This window comes from Carassius gibelio, chromosome B10, assembly GCF_023724105.1.
Source record: "Carassius gibelio isolate Cgi1373 ecotype wild population from Czech Republic chromosome B10, carGib1.2-hapl.c, whole genome shotgun sequence".
Taxonomy (NCBI): Eukaryota; Metazoa; Chordata; class Actinopteri; order Cypriniformes; family Cyprinidae; genus Carassius; species Carassius gibelio.
Window position 1 is genome coordinate 7025473 of NC_068405.1, and position 16143 is coordinate 7041615.

Sequence of the window (16143 nt, forward strand, 5' to 3'; positions counted from 1 at the left end):
TGTGAGTATTAGTATGAAGGCAGGTTACGGGGCATTTTGGTCCAGTTAAAAGAAAATGTTAAGTGATGTCCTAGAAATTTAATGTTTGTGTAATGTATCATCTTGGGTATATTGTTTAACTTCCTCATGTTGCTTGCTCTGTTTGTCTCATGATGATGATTTTTTTTTTTTTTTTATCGAAGCCTCATTTCTCAAACAGGCCAAAATGCGATCATTATTGGTCTCAAAGAGTGACCTTATCATATACCATAATTACAGCTCTGGCCTCAGCTGTGGCCTCCCACTATTCATCCAAAGACAGTCTCTGTTTTAAAAGTGAAGACCGTTTAACATTTCTGTAACCTCAACAATAACAGATTTTTCCCCTTGTCATTATAATGGCAGGGACTCACAAGCAGCATGCAATTAAGCATTTAAACCGTCAAGACTGTTATTAGAGACATAAAAATAAGCCATCAAGCAAATTGAGGCACATTACCGAAACATCTGGGGTTCTTGGCTGTTTGAGATGGGGTTTAGTTAGTCGTGCTACAGCAGTTTGCCACGTCCAGATATGCGTTTTTGAATGTTTAAACCCTTTTCTGTAGTTTCCTCTCCTAGTTTTTTGCTACCTGTTTAACAGAAACCACTGTTTCCTGTTTTTGCAAATGCTCTAGTTTCAAGAATGGTATAAACCACAGGAGCACTGCCTAAATCTCTGGTCTAAAGCTGCAGCAACTGATTGTAAAAAAGGTCAATGTCTATGTAAAAGTATTAAAAATCACTAATATATCATATAATAGATTTTTTTTCTTCTTATTTCACGAGTACTTTATTGGACAGAACATTTGTTTAAAATTAGAGGAGTTCCTGTGTGTTGTACTTTTTCCTGTGTGATTAATGTTTCATGCCACTTTCATGAAGATGTTTTAGAAAACTATATTTAGATGGTGTCCCAAATTTTAGTTGCAGAAATGGCAAAACTCATATGAATAAATGAGTGGAGAATAAAACGGCTCATATAAAACTGAATTTGACCTTCTGAGGTCGACAGTTGTCATTTTTTGATGCACTTGATCTCTCAGGCCATTTGATTTCCATTTTGTCAACCAAAAATGAAAATCTGCTGAAAATGTACTCACTCTCAGGCCACTTAAGATGTAGATGAGTTTGTTTCTTGATCTGAACATATTTGGAGAGATGTAGCATTCTATCACTTGCTCAGCAGTGGATCCTCTGCAGTGAATGGGTGCCGTCAGAATGAGAGCCCAAAGAGCTGAAAAACACATCACAATAATCCACAAGGACCACTCCAGTCCATCAGTTAACATCTTTATGAGGATTTTTTTAAATACATTTTTTGTGGACTATACCTTTAACGATTCCCTATTTTGTTCTGAAAATTTCAAATTGAACATTTTATGCAAAGACTGCAGTTTGTGCCCTCCCAAATATAGCTGTGACCTTGATTATCAGAAACCTGACCTCATTTTAATACAGGACAAACCATAATTTTCTACTAAATTTAAAATCACATATTAAACATTCAACGTTCACATACAGTAACTAAATCTAAATCTCAAGAAATGAAGCTAAAATCTGACAGACCTGTGTGTTCTTGACTGCTTCTTATATATAATGCATAAAACAGTGATTCCAGCTGATTAATTGAAGTGAAATTGAATGCTTCCCATTTTCAGATCAATTGTCTAGCATTTTTAACATTATAAGCTAAATCACATTTATACCTAATTTCTCCTCCATTTCAGCAGTTTCATTATTTCATTATCTGATTGTCTGTTGGTGTAAAACAGCAGGGCTGAGCAGACAGGTTGTTCTCATGCTGTTCTTACTCAGATGGTGGTGTGACGAGCATGGAGTGTTTTTCAGTGTGCTCTTGTAATAGGCTGATAATGAGTGGGCCTGTCATTAACACACAGCTGAGAGCTAATTGCTGTCATGATCGAGCATCAAACTGTGCTAGCAAAGCCCCAGCATTCACTCCACTTCAACACCTCCTAACCCTGAGTTTATTTGAGCTTTAACAATGCCTCATAATGTCATTTTCATTTAAAAACAAGGTTGAAATATTTTAAAATGTTTTTGCCTGTTTGACTTTTTCAACTTTTAAACATTTATTTTCACAATCACAGGCGTTTATTTCTGTACTGTATCAACTGTATGTCATTTTCTGTATTTTTATTTTGGAGCCCCCTGCAGTTAGGTGAGTGTATTTCACTGTTGTAAATATGCCAATCTCGAAATTACAGTGGAAAGATAGCTGGATATAAACTTGCAATTCTGAGAAGAAAAGTCAGAATTGTGAGATACAAAAAAAAAAAAGTTGTGGTCACCTTTCATCGATAGCTGAGTATGTGCATTTGTTGCTGCTGTAAAGTAATCCTCTGGTTTTGCTGAATTTTAAAAGTTCACTTAGAACTGAATGGAGGAAGAGAACTTTGTTCAGAATTATTATGTTTCATGAAAGTTTAATATATTCCAATTTTTCTTTTTTCTTTTTTTTTTTTTTTTTTACTGGAGAACTGAGACAAAGACCAAGGATAACACTACAATGGCTGTCTTCAAATCTACCCTAAAATGCACAGAGCACTTGCTATTATCATAAAGCACATTTTAAATAATAAAAATAATAATAATAATATCCTTGCAAAGTAATTAACAAAGCATAAAATAAAGAAAGAAATTGGTCAAAGGCCTATTTTCTTTACTTCAAACGACTATATTCCTAACTCAAAGCTGTCTGATGGGGATATGGTGTCATCAGTTATATTAACTTAAAAGTTACAGAAATTTTACATCAAGGTATAGACATTTAATTTGTATCACTTTGAAGCGCAGCGGAGTGAAGTAAAGGACGGTGGCGCCTATGGGGCTACCTTGTGTTTTTTGGGGAAATATCCAAAGCAAAGCAAAGAATTTTGTATAAAATGTCATATAGACGATTTACCCAGGAAGCTTTTATTCAGGGATACTGGTAAGGATATTGTTCAGTAAGATCCTTGAGAAGGCAGTATTTGATCAAATACATGATTATGTATCACAGAATAATCTGACATCAAATTATCAGCATGCTTTTAGAAAAAGCTCCACTCCACATGTACAGATTTGGCACAAATGATAGATGATTGGATCGAGGGTTGGATAAAAAAAAAAAAGATAATGTCTTATTAGATTTTACAGCTGCATTTGACCTTATTGATCATAAGCTTCCTTTTGTAAATTGGAGAATTATAGATTTAGACTATCAGTAATTGCTTGGATGGAAAGCTATTTGGATAATAGACCACTGAGTTTTTTTTTTTTTTTAAAGGAAGTTATTCGTATAGAAGGCGAACTGAATGTGGAGTTCAACAAGAGTGCTGTTTAGGACCACTTTTGTATTCCATTTTTAAAATGATTTATATCTGGTATTAAAAAGTGCCAAATTAACAATGTATGCAGACAATACAGCAGTTTATGCATCTGCACAAATGTCGGTTGAATTGATGGCTGTTTTGAATGAGGAGCTGGAGAGTACAGAAAAGTGGGTTTTAGAAAACAAGTTGATACTAAATACATCTAAAACAAAGAGCATGGTATTTGGGTCTAATTATTCTCTACGGTCCAAACTGGAACTGAAATTATATAGAAATAAAACACTTATCCAGAAAGATCTTCTTCTCACAGCTGGACTGTTGTCAGTTAATATGAGCTAATGCTACAAAAAAGGATTTGCGGAAACTCCAGTTGGTACAAAATAAGGCAGCAAGATAAATCCTCCAATGTCCGTGTGGTACAAACATTAAAAGTATGCACTTTATCTTATATGGCTAAGAGTGGAAGATAATATGATTGCTTCAGTATTGTTTTCAACATAGAAGGTTTTACGTTTAAAAAAAACAATGGATGAGTACAATCAATTACAATCTAACGTTCAGTCACATGAATATGCTAGATGAGCAACAGAGGCTAGATTTATACCCCCTAACACTAAAGCATATTTTCTTAAATGTACAGTAACATTTAGGGCAATGAAATCATGGAATCTTTTACCATTGTCATTAATTAGGATTACAAACACACACATACACACACAAAAAAAAACTGATTTTAAAAGGCAGGTAAAGGCACACATTGGAATTCTGTACTTACAGGAGTTTGAGGTATAGGAATTAATTGAATGAGCAATTCGTTTTTTATATAGCAGGTGCTCTAGATATTAAAAGTGTGGAAGAAATGTTTATAGAGATGCTTTGGAATGTGGAAAAGTTTATTTTCTTCTTTTTTCCTTATTTGTAATGTATGTAATAATGTATGAATGTTAAGAGTTGTGTGGATCCCAGAAGACCAGCAATGCTTTAGGACATAGCTAATGGGGATAAATTATAATAAACAAATAAATAAACAAATAAGTCAACATATATTAACCACATGACCTAAGGCTGTCTAAAGATACCTGCATATATGTTGATAATGTTAACAATTTAAACAATATCTGTTTTATTTATGTTTACCTGGAGAAATGTGTATTTGTAAAAACAGTAGTGGCCCCAATACCAAGCCCTGGGGAACACCAAATGATTAATGAAGCCACTTGATAATTTATAGCTACCACAAGTGTTTGGTTTGATAGAAAATGGTGCTACTCCAATTATTCTGATGCATTGCCTCTAGAACAAATGTTGCAGTAGGTACATTTACTGTAAATGCCTTATGAGTAGTACATCAAAAATATGTCCAATCAGATTACACCATACATGAGACAACAATGAAGCAATCACTGGACTAATTAAATTTCAACACCAGTTTTATTACTGTAGGTCTTGAATGTTGTATAATGAAAACTGACATGGTTCATATCATTTTGTTTATTGAATTGACATCTTAAGATGTCTCAGAATAAGAAAGTTTTAAATTGTCAAGTCTAGACATCATTACTGTCTTTTTAATGTCTCTATAAAACTGCAGGTGTATTTGTCAAGACTTTCTTCAGTAATTATGGAAAACACTGCTGCCCTGTAATACAGGATCTTTGCATTCCAAAGATCTTATGTAACATGTTTAATTTACTTGATGAAGATATACACACACACACGCACACACACACACATTTGTTTCTGTGAATTGTGGGGACTTTCCATAGACTTGAATTACTTTTATACAGAACAAATTATATTTTCTATCCTCTAACCCAACCCAAAACCTACCTCTGTTTGCTGACATTTTCAGATAAACATAATTTTATATTTGTAATATAGTTTGTCCCTCGTCGTGGGGCACACACACACACACACACACACACACACAAACAGCACACACACACACACACACACACACACACACACACACACACAAACAGGACGGTCTATACACACACACACACAAACAGGACGGTCTATATATATATATATATATATAGACCGTCCTGTTTGTGTGTGTGTGTGTGTGTGTGTGTGTGTGTGGGTGTGGGTGTTTTGTACCAATAGAGGTCAGCATCTCTCTCTTTGGGAGTTAAAAAATTAAAAAATGGGCTCTTTATCACTTGACATTTATGACGAAAGAGATCTTTAGTCAGAAATATGGTATTTTAATTAGCTGAAGTGAACCTAATTATTTTGGAGGAACTCACCATGGCATACTGTGGCATTGAGACAAAACCCCAGTTATAACACTACAATGTATTCATCACAAAATGATACATTTGTTTTTATTTTATATGCAGTGTCAGATTATCACAAGTAATTAAAGAAAATATTGTGATAAATATCTGTGTCAATGAACATGTCAGTGCCATCAGAATGACAAGTCCTTGTGTCATTGTGTACGGATGAGTCAAATCGCTTAGTCATGTTGTCAGTATAACAGTGTACTCTGGAGGGGTGTTCTGAAGTAAACTATGGCTACAGTTTTGATGACAATTATTGTAAATTGTAGGTTACAAGTTAGTGTATGTGGGAGTTTTATTGCAAGAGACTGCACAAGATTCACATTTACGCTTTTACTGTTTGTACTGTAATTTGTTGACAGACCATCTCATTGTGAAAGGAAAAGGAAAAGACAGAACTGCATAGCACAAAGAAAAAAAAATTCTGTACATGACAGAGTTTCAGATTCATCTGGCATCCTTTGGCTCAACGGTCCATCGACACCATGACCAGTACACACTATCACACTTCTCTAAGACTCTTTACTGCTTCCTACTGTTCATTCTAGTCACTGCATACTTTCACTGGTGCTGTAGGTACTGTAACAATGGGTGGTGGTGCTGTAACTAACCAGGTGTTTTCTACAAGTAGTGGTTAATTAATGGATTTTTCTAGTATGTAGATTCAACTTTGCCTTGAAACTTGAATATAGACATTACTCAATCAATAATTTGAGATTCTAACATATAATCTGCACCTGTAATGAAATCTCATGTAAAAATAGGTATTCTTGTATAGAAAATAGTTCTGTAACATGCTACAAAATTCACTCATGATCTCTCAAGATCATTTAAAATAAATGGTGCTGAACACTTACATGCCTTTTTTTTTTAAATACAGTGTTTCTTTTTCAATGTGGTTTGTGGTGATCTGAAACCACAGGCATTTCAGCCTTTTTTTTATTTAGGACCTGGAATTTTTACACAAACAAACAGAACAAGTGATGTTCACAGCCAGTCCTTCAAATTGAATATAGAATATTTTGACCCACTTTATATTAAGTGGCCTTAACTACTATGTACTTACATTTTAATTAATAATTTAGTACAATGTACTTATTGTGTACATACATGTTTTTACATTGTACTTATATTTAAAAAAAACTACATGTAATTACATCTGTATTTAATTTCTGTAATTACATTTATAATTACACTGTTGACCTATACTTTACACCTTAACCCACCCTTAAACTTACCCATACCTCCAACCCTCTCCCTAACCTTACCCCTATCCCACCTCAATAGCAGCAAAAGTGTTTTACAATACAATATGAACACAATAAGTACATTGTATTTCTTTTTTTATGTAACTACATAGTAGTTAAGGCCACCTAATATAAAGTGGGGCCGAATATGTACACAATGTAGTAATTAAAAGCCCATTTATGATGTTGATATATGTGTGCTTATACAATGCATTTGTTTCTGCTGATCTGAGCTGGTAATGTGCAACAACATTGAGGTAAACCTTTATCTCATGACTTTTCAACAGTGTAAGTGCTAACAGTGAGGATATCAAGTTAATTTTTTTCAGTCTTTGATCCATTTAACCACTTACTTATATAAAGTGTGCATGTCTTTGCCAGATATTGTTTGAGAAAAAAAAATGTTGTGGTTACTTAAGATTTTAATATTAGGTAACAAAATAGTACATTATCTAAGCTTGCTGCAAGAGATTGACTTTTCTCAGCCAAGCAGTTACGTTTAACCCGCTGGTCTCTAAATGATTTTGTTTTAGTGGATGTATAAAGTTTCAAGTTTTCAGGCAGCAACCACAGGTGTAGTTTTCCACTAGTCGTTTGACATCCAGAAAATGTCACATTACCCTTTGTCTTATTTTTCAACAGTATTTCTATTGTTTCATGACTTCAAACATGGTGAAATACTTTGCTTTAAAACATCTGACTTTAAAACAAATGACACTTGGTGGTTATGTAAGACAAAGACATTTACAGTTTTAGGCGTGTCTTTAGTTTCCAAATATTTTTGGTCACGGTGTATAAAAATAAAATAATGAAATGGTACCTGGTGAATTTTGATCTTCACTTTAAAGTTAGTAAAACTTATAGTGTAAAATCAAGTTCACACCAATGAGGAAATGTACCAGGCGAATGTTAGATGACAGAAACTTTTCACTTTTCTTTAAAATGTTTCATTAACTGTTTGTAAAGATGTTCAGTTTTTGAAACAGCTGAGGAAATGTATGAACTCTTTAAAGGAACAGCACATGAAAAAATGACTGTTTGAGTTTATTTTGAAGTGCCCCTTTTATGGATTATGAAAGGTTCATATTTTGGTTTTGGGAGTCCCCAACAACAGGTTGGTATGCATGCAAGGTCAAAAACACTTTCATTTTCTTATCATATGCATTTATTTCTACTTTACTTGCTCAACGACTCCCAATCGATTCGCTCAATGATACATTTTTCCAAACTGCTCCTTTGTGTGATGCTAATCTGCAGTTATTGGTCCGATTGGATCATACCTGTAATGCATGATAAAGCACTGTCTGTGAGCAGCTGTGCTGCTTTGTGTACAGCGTTACCTGGAAAATTACAGCTATTTTTTACCACTCCAAAAGCTGCACCTAGTGGCAAAGAATTAATTTGCATTTTCATTCAGACTAATGTGATAAGGCCAACAAAGTGCGAAGGCAATATGCTAATATTTTAATTGATTTCAACATGAAACGGCTTTTTAAAAACGACTTGTTTCAGTGATTCAATGTTGACTTTCTTTTGAGAGACAATGTCTTTATACACGGTGCACATTCAGATTCAAAACTTTGCATGTTTTCATTCAGTTAGAGCCATGTTACACACTGCATGGAAGGTCTTTTCAAGGCATTCAGTAGCACTTTGTAAAGACTGACTTATTTACTGATGATCATTTCCACTGGTCTCCTAGACTGGTTTTGTGGAGATGATCAAATGTTTAATTGAAAATTTAAAAAAGAATATTACATAATTTCCACATAATTGGACATCACTTTCAAGAATTATTAAGGAAACAGTAAGGTGTATGTTAGTGTTGATATTTCTGCATTTCTGTCTGTTCCTCACACTGTCGATTGGCTTCAGAATACTTGGTATATAGTGCAAGGTTTATTAGACCTCTGTGACGGCTGGTGAAAGGACAGTCTGGAAAACAATAGCGAGTTAACAAAGTTTAATGAGAGGATGAGATATTGTACAACGACACACAAAGACGACGATACGGGAACACTCCAGAGGGATGATTAAGGCGGTGAGAAGTCCAGACGGTACTGGAGTGCAGGTGAGGAGTCCGGGTGTTGACGGCATGAGGCAGCAGGAGAGGGTGGCACAGGAACTGCGGGGAACAGAGCCGAAGGTAAGTGTCCATGGCTGAGTGATCGTGCGGAGAGTGGATGAGGTTCTGGGGAAACACAGACATCCAAACGCAAACTACACAGAAGCCAGACGGGGGTAAACACAATGACATGAAACAACAATCTCACAAACACAAGACGTGAGACAAGCCATTATATAGGAGATGAGTAATGAGTGGCAGCTGTTGCTGATACAATTAACGGAGACGCCCACAACTAATCAGTGCAGATGCAGAACACACAGAATTCACCACAAAGTGTAAACAACCCGAGATCATGGTTTACCAACCGTGACAGTACCCCCCTAAGAACTCCTCCTGGAGTTCCCAGAAGGGCCTACTTGCTGATTGAATTCATCAATAAGGGAGTGATCCAATATCTCCCTAGCAGGTACCCAACTCCTCTTCTCCGGACCGTAACCTTCCCAGTCCACCAGATACTGGAATCCTCGTCCCCTCCGTCTCGAGTCCAGAATATGATTAACCGAATATGTCGGTTCCCCATCTATGAGACTCGCGGCGGGGGAACCGGGGAAGGCGGATTAATACGTGCATAAAACATGGGTTTAATTTTGGACACATGAAAGGCGGGGTGTATCCTCTTGTACGCAGGAGGTAGTTTGAGGTGGACTGTCACAGGACTAATGATCTTGGTGATAGTGAACGGGCCGATAAATTTGGGAGCTAGTTTATCAGAAACGGATCGCAATGGAATGTTACTGGTAGCAAGCCACACTTTTTGACCCACGACGTAGACGGGAGGCTTTGACCGGTGGCGATCGGCCTTGGCCTTAGTGCACTCCCTCACCCGGAGCAGAGTCTCACGGGCTCTGGTCCAGGTGCGGTGGCACCTCTGGACAAACGCGTGAGCGGAGGGGACCGCGACTTCAGATTCCAGACTGGGTAACGCTGGTGGCTGGTACCCTACACTACACTGAAACGGAGAGAGTCGGTAATTTGGGCAAGGGAATGAAATGTGCCGCCTTCAAGAACCGGTCCACTACAGTCAAAACGACTGTCATGCCATTAGAGGGCGGGAGGGCGGTAACAAAATCTAGAGTGATATGTGACCAGGGTCTCAAAGGGACAGACAGCGGTTGAAGGAGCCCATCAGGAGGTCGGTTAGATGACTTACCACTGGCACAAACTGAGCAAGCCAAAACAAAATCGCGGACGTCGCGAGCCATACGTGGCCACCAGAATCATTGTCTAACCAACCCATTAGTTCTACCTATCCCTGGATGACAAGCCATGTTGGAACAATGACCCCACCGGACAACTTCGGACCTTAACTCCTCCGGCACAAATAAGCGGTTCGGTGGGCAACCGGACGGAGGCGTTACCCCTTCTAAGGCCGTCTTGACCTTCGACTCGACCTCCCATACGAGTGCTGAGACTACTAATCTCTCAGGCAAAATACACTCGGGAGTAACGGGACGGGCGGAGGGATCAAAAAGACGTGACAAAGAATCGGGGTTTAACATTTTTGGAACCCAGGCGGTACGATAGGGTGAATTCAAAACGGCCGAAAAAAAGTGCCCACCGAGCCTGCCTGGAATTGAGTCTTTTAGCAGTTCTAATGTACTCTAAATACTTATGATCGGTCCAAACAATAAAGGGAACCCCTGAACCCTCTAACCAGTGGCGCCACTCCTCCAACGCTAATTTGACCGCCAACAACTCATAATTGCCAATGTCATAATTACGTTCGGCAGGAGATAATCGATGAGAGAAAAACGCGCAAGGGTGGACCTTATCGTCTGAAGCAGCACGTTGGGACAACACTGCTCCTACCCCCACCTCTGATGCGTCGACCTCCACCACGAACTGCCGTGTGGGATCAGGGGCGACAAGGATGGGAGCCGAAACAAAGCGGTTCTTCAGGTTAGAGAACGCAGTCTCAGCTGCGTCAGACCACCTGAACGGAGTACTGGGGAAGGTCAAGGCTGTCAGAGGTGAGGCTAGTTGGCTGTAATTACGAATAAAACGCACATAGAAGTTGGCGAACCCCAGAAACCGCTGTAGGGCCTTACAGGAATCTGGAGATGGCCAATCTATCACAGCCTTTACCTTGTCAGGGTCCATTCGTATTCCCTCAGACGACACGATAAACCCTAGGAAGGGAACCGACTGTGCATGGAATACGCACTTCTCCGCCTTGATAAAAAGCCCATTCTCTAATAACCTCTGGAGCACTCGTCTGATGTGTTGAACATGTTCCTGGAGAGATGAAGAAAAAATCAGTATGTCATCCAGGTAAACATAAATAAACTGATCTACCATATCTGTCAACACGTCATTCACGAGTGCTTGAAAAACCCCGGGCGAGTTGGAGAGCTCGAACGGCATAACCAAATATTCAAAGTGCCCTCTAGGGGTATTAAAGGCAGTTTTCCATTCATCCCCTTTCCTAATGCAGACCAAATGATAAGCGTTACGTAAATCCAATTTTGTGAATACAGATGCTCCCTGCAACCTCTCGAAAGCTGAAGACATGAGTGGTAATGGATAACTATTCTTAATAGTAATGTTGTTCAGCTCTTGGTAATCAATACAAGGTCGCAGAGAACCATCCTTCTAATCCCAAAAAAAAGAACCCCGCCCCCGCTGGAGATGAGGAAGGAGGGATGAACCCAGAGTCTAGGGAATCAGAAATATATTTCTCCATGGCCTCCCTCTCAGGAATAGAAAGAGAGTATAACTTGCCTTTAGGCGGAGATTTACCTGACACTAAGTCTATGGCACAGTCGTAGGGACGATGCAGAGGAAGAGAAGCAGCCCGGGACTTACTGAACACCTCCTTCAGGTCCAGATACTCAACGGGCACGTTTGGAAACGCCATGGTCTCCTTCTGAAAGACAGAAACAGGAACAACAGGACAGGCAGAAACCAAGCAAGACTCATGACAACTTTCACTCCACAATGTGATAGTGTTAGAACCCCATTCCACTCGTGGATTATGTTTGGACAACCAGGGGTGACCTAATACAACGGGAGCAACAGGGGAGTCCATTAGGAAAAAGGATATGGTTTCTTGATGGTTGCCAGATGTGATGAGTGTGATGTGTTCAGTATGGTGGGTGACGTGAGGCAGTTCCTGGCCGTTGAGTGCGGTGACATGGATGGGGAGAGACACAGGAAGGACAGGAATGTTCAAGTGATGTGCCAGTGAAAAATCCATGAAGTTACCTTCGGCTCCGGAGTCCAGAAGGGCGTGACACTCGTGATGTTGATTTCTCCACCGCAGTTTCACCGGAAGGAGGGTCGATGATGTAGGTGAGAACTTCTCAGCGGAGATCCCACCTGATAGTAGCCTCAGGTTTACTACCAGGCTGGGTCCTTTAACCGGGCATGAGTAGATGTTATGGTCAGAGTCTCCACAGTATAAACATAGTCCTTGGGACCTCCGCCGTTCCCTCTCCCTCCGGGACAGCCGAGCTCGACCCACCTGCATGGGCTCGTGATCATCGACAGAACCAACCGTGTTCTCTCGACTCAAGCGCTCCCTACCAGGAGAGAATGGAGGTCTGGAAGGACTGTGTTGGTGGCCCAGGCGATTAAACCTGGCCTCCACCCGCAACGCCAGGTCTATGAGTTCGTTGAGAGTAGGGGGCAGCTCGAGGAGGTAGATCTCCTGCTGAACACGGTCGGATAACCCATGCAGGAATCTATCCCACTGCGCCGCCTCGTTCCACTGGCACACGGCCGCCAGGGTACAGAACTCGATGGAATACTCGGTGACAGATGAATGTACTTGCCGGAGTTCCGAGAGGCGATGGGCGGCCTCCCTGCCGGTCGTGGCCCAGTCGAAGACTCTCTTCATTTCGTCAGATAGGAGGTGGAACGAGGCACAACACGGATGTTGATTTTCCCACACCGCCGTTCCCCATAAGGCAGCCTTGCCCGATAAAAGGGTGAGCATGAACGCTACCTTGAAATCTTCAGTGGCGAAAGTGCGGGGCTGCAGGGCAAAATGCATAGAGCACTTTTTAAGGAATGTTCTGCAAAAAGTTGGCTCACCAGCGTAATTCTCTGGCGCCAGAAGTCGCAGATCTGGCCGGAAGTGATCCTGGGGAATCCCCGGGGGAACGGACAGCGCAGGCGGTGCGATGGGCGCAGTGGGAGATTTGAGCTGATGGATCCGCTGGGTGAGCTCTGACACCTGTGCCACCAGCGCTCGGACAGCGCGTCCGGTGTTAGAGATGCTCTCCTGCTGCTGATCCATGCATTGACCACTGTGGTGCATGGAAGTCGGTGAGGGTATTGGTGCTCGCTGCTTCCATGTTTAGGTGAGATCGTTCTGTGATGGCTGGTGAAAGGACAGTCTGGAAACAATAGCGAGTTAACAAAGTTTAATGAGAGGATGAGATATTGTACAAAGACACACAAAGACGATGATACGGGAACACTCCAGAGGGATGATTAAGGCGGTGAGAAGTCCAGACGGTACTGGAGTGCAGGTGAGGAGTCCGGGTGCTGACGGCGTGAGGCAGCAGGAGAGAGTGACACAGGAACTGCGGGGAACAGAGCCGAAGGTAAGTGTCCATGGCTGAGTGATCGTGTAGAGAGTGGATGAGGTTCTGGGGAAACACAGACATCCAAACGCAAACTACACAGAAGCCAGACGGGGGTAAACACAATGACATGAAACAACGATCTCACAAACACAAGACGTGAGACAAGCAATTATATAGGAGATGAGTAATGAGTGGCAGCTGTTGCTGATACAATTAACGGAGACGCCCACAACTAATCAGTGCTGACGCAGAACACACAGAATTCACCACAAAGTGTAAACAACCCGAGATCACGGTTTACCAACCGTGACAACCACTTGGTAACACTGTTTTAAGCATCAATTCTCACTTTTAACTAGTGTCTTATTAGCATGCATATTACTAGCATATTTGCTGTTTCCCTAATCCTTCCCAATACTTTGATTTAGCAACTACTTTACTAACTATTAATAAGCAACAAATTAGGAGTTTATTGAGACAAAATTTCATAGTTAGTTAAAAGTGAATATTGGTCCTTGAAATAAAGTGTAACTTTTATTATAAACATCAATCCCTAGAAAAGAGAGACCAGTGCAATTTCTCAAGAAAAAAATTAATAAATATTGTTGCATGGAAGCTGAAAGTCAAATAGAGTGTTTTAATATTATCATTTTGGGTTAACTTTTTCTTTAAGACAATAATGAGACTGTGTGAGCAGTTTCAAGAAACTCTCCTTAAACTCCATGTTGTTTATGTGACAAACACAGGTGTGAAATAGTCCATTCTTATCACATTAATTATTGATTAATTGTGCTTTTGTAAGCACAGTCAACACGTGAATCTGGGTTGTAGTGTTTTTGTCCTCTTGAAGTGATTATTCTTGACTTGAATCCTTGGCTTCTTGTGTGACTCAGACTGATTAAGCCTTTATGGTTTGACATGATGTCAGAAAGCTCAGAGCTGGTAACCAGAGAGTTGCTGCTTTCTATTCACAGTAGGAAAACGTCTCAGATTGCTTGTAACTATGGTCCCTCGAGGGAATGAGACCGCTGCATCAGATGATGCTTTGGGAATGCCCTTCAGCATGACCAGCTCTGAACCACGTAAGTAATATGTCCAATGAATGGGCAAGACGTCACGGGTAGGATAACTTAGCGACCAGGAAGCTTACAAGCATGTGTGGCGAAACTGGCATTAGCCTCTAGGAATGAAGAAAGCACCAGCAGGGATTCCGAAAGTATGGCCAGATAAATCCTGGACCACCCTTACATCACTCAAGCACTCCAGAGTATCTGAGCGGAGTGGGAACAGTTTCCCCTTTGTGCTTCAAGCATTCAATAATAACTCCACTCCAGCTCCACTCTGGGTTCAACATTTCCCACTCCTGCTCTACTTCTCGCTCACTGAGAATCAAAAAACCCGGAACGTGATGTTAAACTGTCCATTGTGCCAATGGATGGTATGCACATGAGGTTTGCCTTGATGTTAAGAGTGGCGTGGGAGCTGTACCTCAGATATGGGAAAGATGTAAATTTTGGGACACATCATCAGTAGTATGCCTTTGAATCATGGGGTGTTTCTGCCTTTCAATACTAAACACCCTCATCAAAGGTGGACAGCTACAGGGTGATCAAACCTGAGCTTGTGTCCCATGCCCAATCATGAAAATTGCCTAGTTGTTTAAATAGCGCAGCCCACGGGACTATGCAAGGCAGGAGGCGTCCTCTTGCAAAATATGTAGTTTTATTATGGGATGATATATTTATGATGAATGAATGAATAAATTATGCATTTATTTAGCGCTTTATTGTGTATTGTTGTACACCCAAAGAGACTTACAATCATTTGGGGGGTCTCTCCTCAACCACCAGCAGTGTGCAGAATCCACTTGGATGGTGCGATGGCAGCAACAGGACAACAGTGCCAGTGTGCTCACCACACACCAGCTACAAGAAAGCAGAGCGAGTCATAGAGCCAATCAAGTGTTAGGGATTATTAGGAGGCCATGTCTGATTAAGGCCAGGAGGGCAATTTAGCCAGGACACTGTGGTTACACCCCTACTCTTTTACGTGAAGTGCCATGGAATTTTTTTTAATGGCCACAGAGTGTCAGGACCTAAGTTTAACATCTCATCCGAAAGACGGTGCTTGTTGACAGTATAGTGTCCCGGTCATCTGTGTATTAGGATCCTAATACCGTCAGGTATTTGGTTCAATGTTACGCATATATAACTCCTGCCATTCATGTACTGTAGGTGGCTGGTATATAGGATGATGTCAGATTATATCATCCCCTTTGGACAATTACAATTATGACTTTGACATCCTCATACATCACTGATGTTTTTGTGGTTGGTGAAGTATCCATCCTGAGCAGCTAAACTTGTTTGAGCTGTTTGCATGATACCAAAAACAGGAAATCTCACAGAAAAATCTGCATATCCATCATCATGTTTACAGCCAGAATGATCTTACAACAATGAAATTCTGCTCACAGTTGTTTTCCATTTAAGTGAATGATACAAGCCGATTGACATATAGGATTAAGTTGGTTTCACTGCAAAACTAGTTATACAAAGGAAATGTCTTTAATTTTGTTAAATGTTGTCATAG